Below are 16,995 nucleotides of genomic sequence, written 5' to 3'. Positions count from 1 at the left end.
AAGGTATCACAGCCTGGTACTCAGAATGTGAATAAAGACAGATAAAAATAACCCCATCCAAAGTGAAACTGATCAGTTTTTACCACTGGTAGTTCTACTTTGTGGTGGAAAGCCTTCACACATTTGCTTTCATTCTGCAGTGGAAACAAGGTCTCTCCATTCTTGCATACCTATATACATTTACATACACACATCCCTCTGCAGATATATAGAAAGACTGACTGATATAGAAGACCAAGTTTTTCAGAGATGAAAGTCAAACAGAAGCTTCCAAAATACCATATCAGAAAGAATAGAGAAGTAAAATTTTGTGAAAAGTGCTGCAGTAAAAAATGACAATGGTCTCTCCACTTTTGATGTTGCTGTCACAGCCACAATGGAGTAAAGCAGAATTTTTTTACTCTTTAAATAAAAGCCATTTTAATGTTTAATATGAAGAAACCTTAATGAAAGCTGTGAGAAATCTATGAGACGCAAATTGCCTGATAGTGATTTTTATCTCCAAAAATCCTGATGTGTTCCTTCCACCATCATCATGATATACACTTGTGAAATACAGCCATCTTCAGGATACAATACAGCTGTAAGATCAGAAGTCTATAGTATGGGACTATGATTGAATACAAAATATGTTTCTTTTGAGAAATACCCCATATAAGCATAATCCCCCTTTTCCAGAGAAACTACTGACAGGTTGGCAAAACACTTTCATTTGAAAAACCCAGGCTCTCTCTATAGAAAACTTTAAAATCTTATATAGCAAGAGAAGAGGCACAGTCTAGTGAACTGAACATGAGAGTGGGAGCCATGAGCTCCTGAGATCTAGGCCTCATTTGGACATTGACTTTCTCTATGCTGTACGCAAGGAAATGTTTAAATATGGGCATGTTTAGTCTTGAGAAAAGAAGACTGAGGCGTGAGCTGGTAATAGTCTTCAAGTATGTGAAGGGCTGTTGTAAAGAGGATGGGGATCAATTGTTCTCCATGTCCACTTAAGGTAAGACAAGAAATAGTCTGCTTAATCTGCACCACGGGACATTTAGGTTAGATATTAGGAAAAAGTTTCTCACTATAAGGACAGTGAAGTACTGGACTAGATTACCAGGGAAGATTGTAGAACCCCCATCATTGTAGTTTTTCAGAACCGGTTAGACAAACAACTGTCAGGGATGGTCTAGGTTTACTTGGTCCTGCCTCAGTCTGGGGGGATGGACTAGATCATCTTGAGGTCCCTTCTAGCCCTACATTTCTGTGATAAGTCATTAGACCATATTTCCATCTATAAATTTGGGGTAGCAAAACTACTTCAGGGGGTGTCATGAGTATTAATACTTTAGGGCTACACCTTCAGGGGGTGTCATGAGTATTAATACTTTAGGGCTACACTCTGATGCCCTTATTCAGGTTGAGTAGTATTACTCCACAAATTGTCTCATTGACTTTAATGGAGCTACTCATTGAGCAAGGTGCTACTCAGATGAGCATGGATATCAGAATTCGGCTCTAAGCCAATTTGATCCAAGACCACTGATGTCAGTGGGAAGACTCCCGTTGACTTCAGTGTGCTTTGGATCTGGCTTTAGCTGCTAAAGCGTTTTGAAGATGTCAAAACCTATGTAAGTTCTAAGTAGTGTTAATATTTAGAGTGCGCCCGTTTTATTTTACTATCAGAGAAACTTGGAGACATATAGCTGCAAATTGAAAACAAACTGATAACTGATGTGGAGCAGTACAACCTTTGCAATTATTAGTGAAATAAGAAAATACCCGTGTCAACTAAATAATCTACTGCACTTCCAGATAACTGGATCCACGATTTTTATGGGAAAGTTAACTGAATAGGAAAGCCTTCTTCAATTGAAAACTGATAAAGCAATAAAATCACGCCTGATTAAGCTAAAGTTGTGCATTGAAACTTGTTTCTTCTCTCTTGCTTCTGCATTTCACTGTCTGGGGCCATTAGGTTTTATTAAAACATGACAGTGTTGTCGAGTAGGCTACTAACCAGCTCTTACCACAGAAAGAAATGGAGACAAAAGACCATAAATGTATCTTTCCGAATGAGATCAGGCCATACACATGATTAAAGGTTTTGGTTGCCTGATGTGGCTTTTATATACTACATAGATGGAGGAAACATTAAGAAACCCCATCCAAGTGTGCCTGTGAGAATTAGTGACAATTGTTTGGACAAAGAAAAAAGAAAATTAAAAATCAAGTAAAGAAATGCCACTTATCTATGGGGGAAACATTTTTAACACCTCAGTGCTTTTTTTTTTTTTCTTCCATAAGGACAGATTCAGTTTTAATTAGAAAAACTGATCCAGAAAAATGCTTATGCCATCAGCAAACGGCTCTTTCATTTTGCTGGTGCTCAGAACTTTAACAGGTGGTTAAGTAACTCATTATTTCATGCAGGCTCTTTACCTACCTTTGTTTCTGAAGGCAGAAAAAATTCTTTATTGTTACATGTTTTTTGGTAATGCAGCAGCTGCTGTTTATGCTAATTCTTGCTTACTTGCAAATAGACCTATGTTTATTTTGTGCCACACCAGCTGTCAACAAAGACATTTGAAGAATAATTTCCATACTTAAAAGAAAGGCTATGCTCCCTCTTCCGATTGTGTGTCTCTTTCTTCTGCATTTCAGGCCCGACATATGTTCAAGGGAGAAAATGTCTAATGACAAATTAAGAGATGGGCTGAACTTACAATGGCTGATGATCCTGTTAGTATCCACCAATTTTCCTACCTACCATTAGCTCGGCACTCTGAACTCCCATGCCCCTCCCATCCTCTACCCTCATTCTAAGAAGTACATCCTCTAAAATGTGGTAGTCCTAGGAAACACTGTTTGAGACCCTAACATATAGGGGCATTCATAGGTATACTTGGTCCAGCCTCAGCTCAGGGACATGGAATAGATGACCTATCCAGATCTTTCCCAGTCCTACATTTCTATATGCAGTTCTCAGATGTAATTGGATGGTTGAAATGACAGACTATCCAGGTGGATAGACTACCACCAGGTGGGTGCATAACTGGTTGGAAAATCATTTCCAGAGAGTAGTTATCAGTGGTTCACAGTCATGCCGGAAAGGCATAATGAGTGGGGTCCCGCAGGGATCGGTTCTGGATCCGGTTCTGTTCAATATCTTCATCAATGATTTAGATTATGGCATGGAGAGTACACGTATAAAGTTTGCGAACGATACCAAGCTGGGAAGGGTTGCCAGTACTTTGGAGACTGGGATTAAAATTCAAAAATGATCTGGACAAACTGGAGAAATGGTTTGAAGTTAACAGGATGAAATTCAATAAGAACAAATGCAAAGCATTCCAGTTAGGAAGAAACAATCAGTTGCACACATACAAAATAGGAAATGATTACCTAGGAAGGAGTACTGTGGAAAGGGATCTGGGGGTCACAGTGGATCACAAGCTAAATATGAGTCAACCGCGTAATGCTGTTGCAAAAAAAGCAAACATCATTCTGGGATCTATTAGCAGGAGTATTGTAAGCAAGACACGAGAAGTAATTCTTCCACTCTACTCCGCACTGAATAGGCCTCAACTGGAGTAATTTAGTCTGGAGAAGAGAACACTGAGAGGGGACGTGATAACAATTTTCAAGTACATAAAAGGTTGTTACAAGGGGGAGGGAGAAAAATTGTTCTTCTTAACCTCTGAGGATAGGACAAGAAGCAATGGGCTTACATTTCAGCAAGGGCAATTTAGGTTGGACATTAGGAAAAACTTCCTAACTGTCAGGGTGGTTAAGCACTGGAATAAATTGCCTAGAGAGGTTATGGAATCTCCGTCATTGGGGATTTTTAAGCACAGGTTGGACAAACACTTGTCAGGGATGGCTTAGATCATATTTAGTCCTGCCTTGAGTGCAGGGGACTGGACTAGATGACCCCTTGAGGTCCCTTCCAGTTCTATGATTCTATGATCTGCACTGAAGACCGACTTCAGATGTGAGAGGTGTTATCCAGAAGTGCTCTTTCTGAGTAGCCCCTGAGAGTTATGGGCATATAAGTAGTACGATATTACTGAGTTTCCCTTTAAGAGTGGGGCATGTTTCTCATAATACTTTACACATACTGTGCAGAATATAGCCCTTTGTTTTTTCAAAGTGCTGTAAAATAGCAGAGGTAGAGTTTAAGTGATTTATACAGTCAGTCAGTGGCAGAGGCAGGATTAGATTTCAGAACTTCTTGGCTCACACCTCTGACCTGAGTCCACCAGATCATAGTGACATTTCCCAACACTCAAGGGAATTAATAGGCTTTTGCAGTGACCATTATAGATAAGACACATCATAGCCAGGTGCAGCATAATGTTGCTCAAAGATTAGGCTTTGATTCACCACAGTTCATGTAGTCCCCTGTGCCCCAGGTAGAATTTCCCACTAGAGGCAGGCATTGGTGTTTTGTACCACCACTTTCCCCCAGATGGCATCTTTATGGCAGTAGATCCCAGAGACATGCATGGCCTACAGGGCTCTTTGCTGCACCTCCTCACTGGACAGGGCCATGCATGTCATTCTTAACCCCACATTCCAAAAAGAGACAATAGCAGCTGGAGCAGGAGCTTCAGGGGACTTTCCAACACTGTAAGGAGCCCGGTGGAAACATGGAAAGCATCAAGTCGTGAGTGTGGCATCTTGCTGCATACGGCCCTTCTGCAAGAAATGAAACACTTCCATCCCTTCTGCCCATGGGCCCCCCTCTGCAGCACTCAGAAATCAGGACTTTCCTAGTCACTGGTACTATTCAACTGGGCTTTAAGAATCCCAGCTTCTCTGATGCCCTTTGGCTGGACTGCCTCATCCACCGTGTTTTTCAGGACAGCACCAGCTCACCATCACAAAATGCAGCTTGAATTCAAGTGTCGCAGAGTGACCACCGTGAAGCTACAGAATGCATTCAATGGCACTTTCTGCTACAAGCTGCTGCTACATAAACATTTACCTGGGGTACTTTATACCAAGTGAAATGGACCATGATAAACTAGAAAGGATTCACCCATTATCCATCCAGCAATGGTATCAGAAAAAAAGATGATCAAATGTGTTACAGAGAATGCCCTGCTCACCACCCCTGGACCCAAGCTGCTGGAAGCTCAAGTGTTTGAATGGTTTAAAGAGTAAGGAAGGAGTTATGAGAAAAGGAGAAGACCTCCCAGAGGGGCTAGCCTCCTTCTGCCCCTGTAGCCCAGGTGGAAGCCCCGCTCACTAAAAGTTCACATGCAACCTGGTATGTTAGTTAGCACTGTCTCAAAACTGGGCCGTGCTTGCTGGGGAGGGGTTCTGCTGGCTTAATACAAAGCAAGGGAAATTGGGGGTCAGGGTCAGGCTCTGGCTCTAGACGGAACATGGCTTCTCATCCCAGTGCTCCAGCATATCTGTAATATAATCCCTATGACTAGGCAGGAGACTTTGCTGACGGTGGCTGTTCAGTTCCTGCAATTAGGCAGCCATCCTATCAGTTTCCTGGCCTACAGCTGGCAAACCTTCTAAACCACCCAGAGTCGGTTCAGATTTACAAGCTGCTGGCACACACGTCTAGGTGTCAGGTCTGAGCTATATTTCCTGGGGAACTCTCAGAATTTCCATGTGCAGTGAGACATGGGAGAAGGGAGCAGAGTGGTTTTGTAAAATTGCCTCCCCCTGATTCTGAGACTGGCTGATATGTTGTCAAGAGGTAAACGGGAAAAACTGCTTTCCGTCAAAATGTCTTCAAGCCTTTTTCTTTAATAACTTGTCATCGCTGGGTGAGAAGAAGTCCTGCAGCTACAATTTGTAGTGAAACTGTGAAAAACACGTCGTTAGAATTATGAAAAATAAATCCCAGGCGTGTAACCATGGCAGTTCACAGGAAAAGCAAAAGGAGCAAAGTGAGACAGCAGTTTACAAATTATATAATTTATACACACACACACACAAACTATTGAAGCTGAGTTCATTAACTAATAACCAGACTCTGAACCTAGATCTAATGAGCAATGGCTGCACTAAACAAACAAAAAGTTTGGGTTTATTCATTTTCCTCTAGAAAACTATCCAGATGCACTTTTAGGCTCCTGCAAAGACTTATGCACATGCTGAACTTTACACACAGTGAGCAGTGCCATTGAATTCAAAGCACGCATGTGAGTCAGAACCTTAGCACTCAAACCTTAGCACTCAAACCTGCAGTCCAAAGCTGCCACTGAAGTGTATGAGTTTTGTCTTTGTCAGGATTATAGAACCCAGCTCTTTTAAGGACAATAATTTCTAATTTGGTGTGGAAAACTATGAGTTAAATTCTGCTCTCACTGACACCAGTGAACTCAGGTGCAAAAACTGGGCAAATTGCAAACACTTGACCTGGACACGTAAGTTAGGTAAATGTTGCATGCATAGTTTTGCATGCCCAGTTGCATGTCTGGTTGAAAATGACGTGGAGTGTGTCTAGAGCTGGCTGAAAGGCTTTGAAATTTTCAAAATATTGATGAGAAACATTAAATATTTTTCACAAAATGTTTCATGAAAAATGCTGCTGACCAGCTCTACTCTGAACACACTAATTCTGTGAGAATGAATGTCCTGGCTTAGCAAATGGAAGGCTACAGACCTGAGGGTGAGTTTGATCTAACAGGCTTGTATCTACGTAAGAAGTTCCCAAGTGCTATTAGTTACATACCTAGTCTGTAAAAATAACCGTGAATAAATAATCACAAATACACACCCATAGAGAGACCTCTGTAATAAAATAACAATGAAACTATGATAAAATTGCATTTCCTAAGAGATTGTAAATACATCACTTTGTGGGCTGGAAAACAATGTATCAGCACAGAAGTCAGACTTTCAGGTTAGGAATTCAGTAGCAAATGATCAAAAAATAACTAAACCCCAAATTTTCAAGCCCAGGTCCTGAACTTGCTTGTGCAAATTTTGCATGAACACTAGTCTGCATGAATAAGCATTCGTTGTATAGGACAGCTGGACAATTGTGCATCTATCCAATTAAATAAAGTCTTCTGAGATTAAACTTTGGGAGAGTTCAAGTATACTAGGCAAGAGTACTGGAAATGTAGACATTAGAGACTACAAATTCCTGGATTATATATGAGTGCTGTCTTTCATCAGTTACAATTACTGTACGCTCACTATGATGATATTCAAAGAAATATCAGGCTTCATGCTTCAAGGCAGAAGCTAATCACCATTCGTGGTCAGGAAGAAATGTCCCCCTATGGCAGTGGTTCTCAATTTATTTATAATTGTGGGCCGCATATGCAGCTCTCTCTGTGTTATGTGGGTCGCATCCCCACAATATATATACTACCCGTATGGCCCTGAGGATGTCACATGGGCCGCAGCTGTGTGCTGATTGGGCCAGAAGTGGCCCGTGGGCCACGGGTTGAGAAGCACTGCCCTATGGTATAGTGTAGCCAAGTTAGATACATTATGGGAGTTTACTCCATTCCTTCTGAAGCATCCAGCTTTAGCCATTGCTGAAAGTAGGACACTGGGTTAGATTTGCTATTTCTCTGTTGCAGTATGCCAATTTCTAAAGTCTTGTAAACCAAAAGAAAGATTATTTACAGATGTAGGGAGAGGAGATAAAAAAAAAAGAGAGAGGGGAAAGGAGAAGAAATAATGAATCCAAAAGATATTGCCCTTGTATTAGACTGTCCCATGTTTGTACACAGGTCTTGATTAATGACCTAGCCCTTCCTTCCAACACACAACCTGCTTGCCATGTATCTAGATACAGCACATGCCTGTCCAAGAACACTAGCCGATCTTACAATATGCCAAGTGATGCATGCTCTGTATCTGATAGAAGGGTCGAGTCCCAAGAATTAGGCTGTTGCTTCCAATAAGTGGATCCGCAATATAACAACAAAGGGAAAACATCTTGGAGAGACAAACTCCTTTTTGCGGTTGTTGTCTAGAAATTTAATCAGAAAAGGAGTTGCAGGCAGAACATCTGTAAAGCAGACAGACAGATGTTTGCAGTATGCAATTGTGCGCTTTACCTTTTTCAGAAATCCACGTATTTGCATGGCATTTCCTCCTCAAACCAGCTGATTCTCTTTTAAAGCAGTTTACTCTGTTGTTCCACTGTAAATGGGGTGGAAGGATTTATTTATTACTATTAAGTAGATCACGGTTCTTTTGAGAAGAGGACACCTAAACAAAGTCACATTGCTACTAGCTGGCTCTTTGGAGCTTTTCCAGCTCTCTTTTTAGTCTTTTTGGGGATGCTAAATAAACATTTAAAATGAACTGCACAATTGGAACAAAAAATCCCATAAATAATTCAGAAGAAAATTAATGGCATTCAAGATACTCGTTTCTGATTATCAACATGGCTGCCTTTTTTTTTTTTTTTTTTACAGTAGCAAGCAGCTGGTACAGAACATAACGCTAATCAGTTAGTGTCTTTCACATTTTATTTTTTTTTTAAACTCCTTGGAAATGCATCCCCAGTTAACTGCTTTGAAGTTCAATTTTAATTTAGATGCAAACTACCCCAAAAGTACGGATAGTCTAAAAAGTGCCTCTGGCAGTCTATAATTACAATGCAATAGTGCTGTCAGATTTGATTAGAATGTCATTTCACTCACTCATTCCACACAGCACAGTTTAGCTTCACATGATGATTTAAATATTCCTCCTCATCCTTCAGTCCCTAGGCCTGCTGTTAGGGTATATAATGGATAGGACTTTATTTACTTGCTGGTTTTCAGTCATTCAGGTCCTCTAGACCATATGAATGATAACACTGTGCAAAAAAACCCCAATCCCACAAATGTCTTGGTGCTGAAATATTTCAGTTGCAATGTTTCATCTGCAAAAGATTCACAGCATAGACTTAAAACAATCTATCAGTATTAAGGCTTAATAAAATGGCAATATTGAGTTATAATGCACGGCTTTCGAGAGTATCAAATTAGCTAAAAAGATGCTTTTCTACCCAAATAAATAGTGTTTGGGTTCAATTCAATATTCTTATATTTGGGAGGACTTCAGTGCTTGTGAAGGGTACTAGACTGAAGTCCTCCATTTACCCACTGAACAAGTATAACATGGTCAACAGCAATGTAATATCTTTCATGCTGTCTTGCCAACATATAGCAATCCTATTCTGAAGGAACCACACCTGAAGATGAAGAGGTAATTTTGGCTCCACATCCATTCAGTCACTCGCTTTGTTGCTTTGACTATCAACATGGGTGCCAATTAATGTCAAAAGTGGAGGTGACCTTGTAGCAAAGATACTTGTAATTTAACATGTGCCTGTCATATGATAACATTTCGTCACTATGTCCTGGTATGGTTAGGAACTGGAGACCAAAAGGTGAAAGGCTCTGTATCGAATTGCTACTCTTCTTAGGTCATCCAGTCCCTCATGAATGAAATTTATTGTTGAAGTCAGAATTTTATTACCTAAAAACAGGTGGTAATCGACAGGCTATGCATTAGCTCCAAGACCATCCTAGCAAGATCCTCACCTGGGGATCAGATCAGTGGAGCACCACCAGTTTACGCCAGCTGGAGATCTAGGAATCAGCTGGTGCAAATCAACACAGCTCCATTGACTTAAATGGAGCTCGAGCAATCTACACCAGAGAGGGATCTGGTCCAGAGTCTATTTTATTAATATTTGCACTTCTTGCCGATTTCTGTACAAGCCAAAGGCGGTGAAAATGGATCTGAGCTCTGGAGATCTCAGGCTTTAAAAGAGACTTGTGTTACGCCATCCAAAATGAAGGCTGACGACAGGCCTGCAGAATTTTCATTTCAATACAGGCTGCAAGCCAGAGGCGTGAATAAAAACTTAGCTGAGTAAGCATTCTGATTTCATGAGAGGCAGAAAAGCAGCAGTATGCCAAGTGTTCTCTGGGTAAAATGAAAGTTTTAGGGCAAGAAGTGAACTGCATCCTGGGAGATTTCTTCTTCCTTAGCAGTGCACCTCTGGACAAGCATGAGAAAGCCCATACAAGGCTTTCAGGGGACATGAACATGTGTTCCAAGTTTGCCAGGTTCACAAACCTAACGAAAGGCAGGGAGTGGCTGAGGGGGGAAATGAAGCACACATACAAGCTATACTGGCCTTGTCTTGTGATCAATAGTAGCAGCATAATGCGGCCTCTCTGGGGATCTCTTCAGATCTCAGGCTCCATATTGAACATCGAGGCCAAAAGGGTCTGCAAATGATGCAAGACAGATGACCACAGGAGAGGAAACCACAAGGTGTTCCGAGGCCACAACTTCCTACAGCTAATAGTCAGAGCTGTGACAGCTGACTCCATAAGTGACTGATTCTAGAGGAAGTACCAAATACCTTAACTAGTGGGCTTAACTAGGGTGGTGGAGAGATGTACTGCTACTTTACAGGGGGAAATTATATCGGGACGGTCAGAAAAAAACCTGCTCCCCCCCCATGCCCCCGACCTCTGAGCCAGCAAACAACATGCTCTCTCCCCCTCTTGAATCAGCAGGCACATACCTCCCTTCTCCTCACGGAGGCTACATACCTGGGCTTCTACTCAGATGACTTGTCAAAAGAAACCCCCTTTAAACAATTGAGGCATCGGTTTGAGCGTCCATTCCCTCCTGCTGCACTGCCTCAGCTGCTCAGTAGGGGCTGGAGCAAATTTGGCATGTTAGGACTTTGACCAACATTGCCCTCTTCACCCACTGCTCCCTCCCTCTTTCAGGTGCTTTTCAAAGGGAGAAAGCAGATGAAAGCACAGTTTTGAAGGCGTGTCCTTTCAAACAGCCAGTCCCCTCCTCTCTGCCCCTTTTTCATTGCACGTGTTATATTTGAAGCAAAGACAGCAAGGAGGACTGGGCATTCATTCATAGCCTCTGGGGTTTCTATTTCTCTCAGTCTCCCTGAGCCCTCCCCAGCCCTAAACTGTGGTCTCATCATGGCATCACGATCTTGTTCTTCACCACGTCTGAAGGTTCCAGCAGCAGTCCCTATGAGTCCAGCTCTTGTAAAAAGTTTAATTCTACACCTGTCTTTGGTGTCATGAATGTTATGTTCAAGGTATACAAAGAGAGAGAGAGAGGTTAGATAAAAAACAGGTGGCACTCTTGCTGGAAAGTTGCAACGTGATGCTATTTTATTTCTTGGAATTCCAAATGATGATACACCAGAACCCTAAAACAGAAAGGGACAAAGCAGGCTTCTCCCCAAAGCAGAGAAGCACAATCACCCCATGTTACTCTAAGATGCTGCCATAAATATAAAGGGAAGGGTAACCACCTTTCTGTAAATAGTGCTATAAAATCCCTCCTGGCCGGAAGCAAAAGGGTTAAGAAGCTAAGGTAACCCTGCTGGCACCTAACCCAAAACGGCCAATGAGGGGACAAACTTCTTTCAAATCTGGAGGGGGGGGGAACAAAGGGTTTGGGCTGTCTGTGTGATGCTTTTGCCGGGAACAGCTCAGGAATGCAGCCTTACAACTCCTGTAAAGTTAGTAAGTAATCTAGCTAGAAAATGCGTCAGATTTTCTTTTGTTTAATGGCTTGTAAAATAAGCTGTGATGAAGGAAATGTATATTCCTGTTTTTGTGTCTTTTTTTAACTTAAGGTTTTGTCCAGAGTGATTCTATGTTTTGAATCTGATTACCCTGTAAGGTATTTACCATCCTGATTTTACAGAAGGGATTCTTTTACCTTTTCTTTAAATCAAATTCTTCTTTTAAGAACCTGATTGATTTTTTCATTGTTCTTAAGATTGAAGGATTTGGGTCTGTGTTCACCTGTACCAATTGGTGAGGATTATTATCAAGCCTTCCCCAGGAAAGGGGGTGTACGGCTTGGGGGGATATTTTGGGGGAAGATGTCTCCAAGTGGTCTCTTTCCCTGTTCTTTGTTTAAAACGCTTGGTGGTGGCAGCATACTGTTCAAGGACAAGGCAAAGTTTGTACCTTGGGGAAGTTTTTAACCTAAGCTGGTAAGAATAAGCTTAGGAGGTCTTACATGCAGGTCCCCACATCTGTACCCTAGAGTTCAGAGTGGGGAATGAACCCTGACCGATGCCTTTCTGCAAACTGACTGCTGCTAGGCCCAGATTGCACCTTCCCTACAGAGGCCCCTACCCTGTAAACAGGACGAGGAAAAACTCTGAAATTTAAAGTGACAGCGTACAATTTTAAACAGTTTTAAATACATGACAATGAACTTCCACAGGGAGGGGGGTTAAAGGAGGTAACAGTGAGACACTCTTCATCAATAGCCTTTTGGGCCCATTTAAGGTTGTGCTGAAATATAAGCCTGTTAGTGTGTTAGAGTTCACAAGGTTTCAGGGGCTAGTGTACCAGGTTTTGTATCTCTTGGTCAAACTTCCCTGAAGGCTGTGTTTCACTAGAGCTGTGTGAAAACCAGTTTTCTGGTTTTTGAGATTTCAAACAGTTTTCCTAGTCTACATACGGATGAAACATCTTCAAAAAAAACAAAACAAACAAACAAAAAAACAGATAGGGAGAGCCCACCTCATTATAGTTACTAGTCTGGTGACTAGGATACTCACCTAGAAAATGTGAGATCCCGATCTGGAGCAGGGTTTAACGTGGGTCTTCCATATCCCAGGCCCTAACTACTAGCCTACCTGGCTAGACTGGAGTGGTGGGGGGGGGGGTGGAGGGGGGTAGGGGAAGAAGGGTCTGTCTCAGGTTTTGACCAGAAATTCCATCCCAACAAAAGTTTTGTCAGAACTGACCCTTACACAGAAAAAGTTTCAGTTTTGACAAAACAGTCATTTTCCAACCAACCCCCCCCCCCCCGCCCGCAAACCAAACGGGACAGCTCTATCCTTCACTCTGTATTCAGTAATTTTGAATATCAGACAAGACACTTCGCGAGCCATAAAAAACCTATAAGCAGAGATGAATCTTGGAGCCTTCCTTCTTTCCAAACGGCTGTGGACCCAGGAGGTTTCCATTTCGAACAGAGTTATTGAAGACAGCCTAATCAGGGAAGATCACTTGGAACGTTAGCTAACACCTCATTGCCCATAGAAATGTTTCTTAGGTCAAAAATTGCGCAACCCTTGAATATTGCTTACGCGGGGGCTGTATTCATTCTTCCTCCTTCATCTGTCACAGCGGAAGGCATTTGTGCATGGGAGGTGTAAAACGAAAAAAAACAAAGCTATAATATTAAGATCTTAGTTGCAATCATTAATCTAGAAAGAGAGCAACAGCAGGTAGTGAGGAAGCGTTGGGAGCCAGATTGTTTCATTCCATTTTAAGTCTGCAACAGAAACAAGCAAAACTGAATCAAAACCTTTTGAACACATTGAGACTAATGGGCATTCAGTTATCAGTACATACTACCGGCTCGTGTAAGTGGGAGCACTTTCCAAATTAGGGCTTTATTTTCTTCTTGGAGATTCTGTGTTTGGTGTTTTCTTGTGCGTGTCCTTTTCATGCTATCTGACAGTCTGAGAAAAGTGGTAGTTAGAGAACAATTAAGGGCAAGCAAATTAAAAATAAATGAAATCATCCTTCACACAGCATGTTGTCATCCCTTGACATTCACCACTTCAGGGAGGCAGAGTCATATACTAAGATTCTACTTTCTACAAACTTTTGCCAAAAAAAAAAAAAGTCAAATTTCTCGACCCTGATGTGGCCCAGAAGGAAACTGTGAACATTTTAATGTGATGTGCTGTGATATTTTCAGCATTTTACATACCATTAATTATACTTCTCTATCCAGCCCTTTCTCTCTTTCTCTGTAGATCTACCATTATAATTAGACAATATAGGCAGCAGGTGAGCTGTGACCAATGCTTATCAGGTTGATCACAATTGTCTCACTCTTACCGTCTATTCCCCCATCTGTTTGGTGCATGCACCTGTTGCCTCTCACCTTAAACTTAGACCGTAAGCTCTTTGGGGCAGGAAATAGCTTTTTAGTTATATGCTTGTACAATGGGACTCAGATGTATACAGATAAAATATTAAAATAACAACAGTTGAAATGAGGGTGTCATGGGTAGATCACTTAAAGTAGCATGCAATTTAACCAGACTGCTTCATATTAACAAGGTTGCATTTGGGTATTTTTTTTTTAAACACCGGGAAGACATCTATGTAGATTTTCCTATTTCTTCCATGGATTTGGACTGAACCTAACTCAGGAAAAACCATGCGCACAAGGTGGTAAAGAGGAAGAGAAGGCCTGAATGACCTATTTCCCAGGAATAAGGAAATAAAACAGGACTGGCTTGGGATTTATTTCTCTTGAAGCAAAATAAGACAACAATGCAATCTGTTTGTGTATTAAAAAGGAACAGTGGGAGGCAAGAGGGTACAAGGATGGGAACATCTGCACAAGCAACCCCTTTGAATAATAAACAGCATGCAGTGGCTTGGGATAAACGTCTGGGGAATATGCAACACACACACACAGAGCCATCCCACCAGTAATGCAGTAGCAGAAAGGTGGGAGGGGAGAAGACACACACAATGGGCTTAGAGTAGATGAGGGACAGGTATTCCATTAAATGGCACAACATCCATTATCCATTTCCTCAGACACACTCAATCTAAGGGTAGTGTTAATGGAAGAAGCTGGTGGCAGGCAAATTACCAGAGGCTCTTAATGAAGAAAGGTTCAAAAAGCATAGGAAAATGCAGCCTATAAAACATCGCAGCATCTGCACGCTAAATGCAAAATGGATGGGGAGGCTTGGCAGAGGTGTGTAGCTCTTGTTTTATTGTGGAACCTTAAGGTTTGCAAGAGCTGATAGAATATGCTGTCCCCAGATTGGTACATATCTGTAATAATCTAGCTTCTTCATCAAGAGCACCCCAGAGCTACAGAATACAAAACTCTCCAAGCAATACCGACAAGCATCACCCAGGACACAGTGTATGTGGGAATGTAAGGAAGAAGCTGGAATGAAAGGGTGGCAGAATGGGTTGGTCTGTAGACTGGGATTTAGGAGACCCGTACTCCATTCCCATGACCTCGTGCAATTCATTTAATCTAAACTGTGCCTCAATAGTCCACCCATAAAATGATGATAATACTTCTCAATCGCACTGGGGCAGTGAGAGAATAAAATCCGTTAACATTGGTGAGGCAGTTAGATATCACAGTGATGAGGCTCCTTAAGTACCTAGCCAGATGATAAAAGCCTGGCTCTTACAGATATTTTATGAGGTAGGATTCATGATCTAAACCACACTTGCTCACTTTATTATTTATTTCTAATAATAGGTAGACAGAATATAGAGACAAAATAAACTGAAGCTTCAAAGACCATTATGTACAATAGCAAAGACAACTCTGCAAAGCAGCATATTATTTGGACACAGATATTACCGTGGTTTCAAAAAACCAAAGCCAAAAATGGTTTGGACGTAGGTTCTATTCAACCCTGCAGAATCTGTTAGGGGGAGGGTTGGAAAAGTGATGTCAGTTAGGGCCCATTTCTAAAACGGGCTATTTAAAAAAATCTGAAATCACAGTCACAGATTCGAGCTGATTGGAAAATGTCCCAGTCAGACAGTTTTGTGCCAGAAAATGCTGATTTGACAAAAACTAAACATTTCACAGGAATGCATCCATCACTTCAAAATTTTCTCTGGGGAGAGTATTGTTTTGATAACATCAAAATGTTTCATTTTGACTTTATCATTTAATCCTTTATGTTCTATCTAAAGTGGAAACATTTCAAGTTTTACACTATACATTCAATGTTCATATACGACAATACACATCAAAAGGATAAAAGTCAAAATGCAATCTTTCTGTAAGGTCAAAAGAAAATATTTTGGAATATTTCATTTCAATATTTCATTTTCCTGCAGGATGGAAAAATCCACTTTCCAGCTAGCTCTACTACAGATCATAGAATATCAGGGTTGGAAGGGACCTCAGGAGGTCATCTAGTCCAACCCCCTGCTCAAAGCAGGATCAATCCCCAATTTTTGCCCCAGATCCCTAAATGGCCCCCTCAAGGATTGAACTCACAACCCTGGGGTTAGCAGGCCAATGCTCAAACCACTGAGCTATCCCTCCCCCCAGATATCTGAAGCAAATCATACACAGTGATAATATTATTCATTATTTGTATTGTGGTACTGCCTAGAGGTTCCAATCAAGGAGCTCTACTGTGCACCTTAGAGGTTGACTTCCCATTCACTCCGGATTAGCCCTGAACCCTGACAAAATATTCAACTGCAATTGTAAGCATGAGCAATGAATGTCATACAGAAAGGCACTGCATGTAATGATCTGAGGGCTTCAGAGCACCCTTAGTTTTGGCACTACATAGATTCATCTGAACCTATTTAGTTTCTCTCTTCTAAATGTTATATGATATTATAGAAGCAATTCCTAATACTACCTTCCCACCTTAAATCTGTCACTTCTGAGGCGATTCTGTCTACCGGCTGCTATTTGATTTGAAATGCATACATGAGAGATTGAAATGGATAGAGTATATTATCTCTGGAAGCATTTGTTACTGACAAAAAGTATTAATTGCACATGGAAATCAATGCGGAGCATTGTAGCTTTCAAACAAGACACCGAATTAAATACAAGGCCTATCAAATCTGATAATCCTTCATTGAATCAAACACATTGTCAAGGTCACCACAAATATGCAGCTTGTGAAATGTCTCAGTCAATAGTAAATCACATACTTGGCTGTTAGTGCATTATACTGTATATACTGTGTGGTGGCTGCCATTAAAAACCACCAGCAATTATCAACAGCTACTACTCTAAGCTACATAAGAGAACAGAGTTATTTTCTATTCTAAAATACATCCGTGTGGAGGAAAGGACAGTTCTTATGGTCCAGGCACTGAGCTGGGACTCCAGAGATCTGGGTTGAGTTCCTGGCTCTGCAAGTCACTTAATTTTTCTGTACCTTGGTTCCCCATCTATAAGAAATGTGGATAACACAACTCCTTTACCTCACTGGACATTTCTGAGGATAAATAAACTTATGTTTGCGAG

At 41.3% G+C, this 16,995-nt stretch overlaps 1 long non-coding RNA gene across 1 annotated transcript in view; it reads right to left on the bottom strand.

Annotated features, from left to right (window-relative positions):
• LOC311531379 overlaps nucleotides 1-16,995 on the bottom strand; it is a 274,753-nt gene that overhangs the window by 237,050 nt on the left and 20,708 nt on the right. The window lies entirely within an intron of this gene.

The sequence above is a fragment of the Lepidochelys olivacea genome, assembly GCF_965140295.1.
Source record: "Lepidochelys olivacea isolate rLepOli2 genome assembly, chromosome: 15".
Classification (NCBI taxonomy): Eukaryota; Metazoa; Chordata; order Testudines; family Cheloniidae; genus Lepidochelys; species Lepidochelys olivacea.
This window is presented reverse-complemented; position numbering and strand designations above follow the sequence as displayed.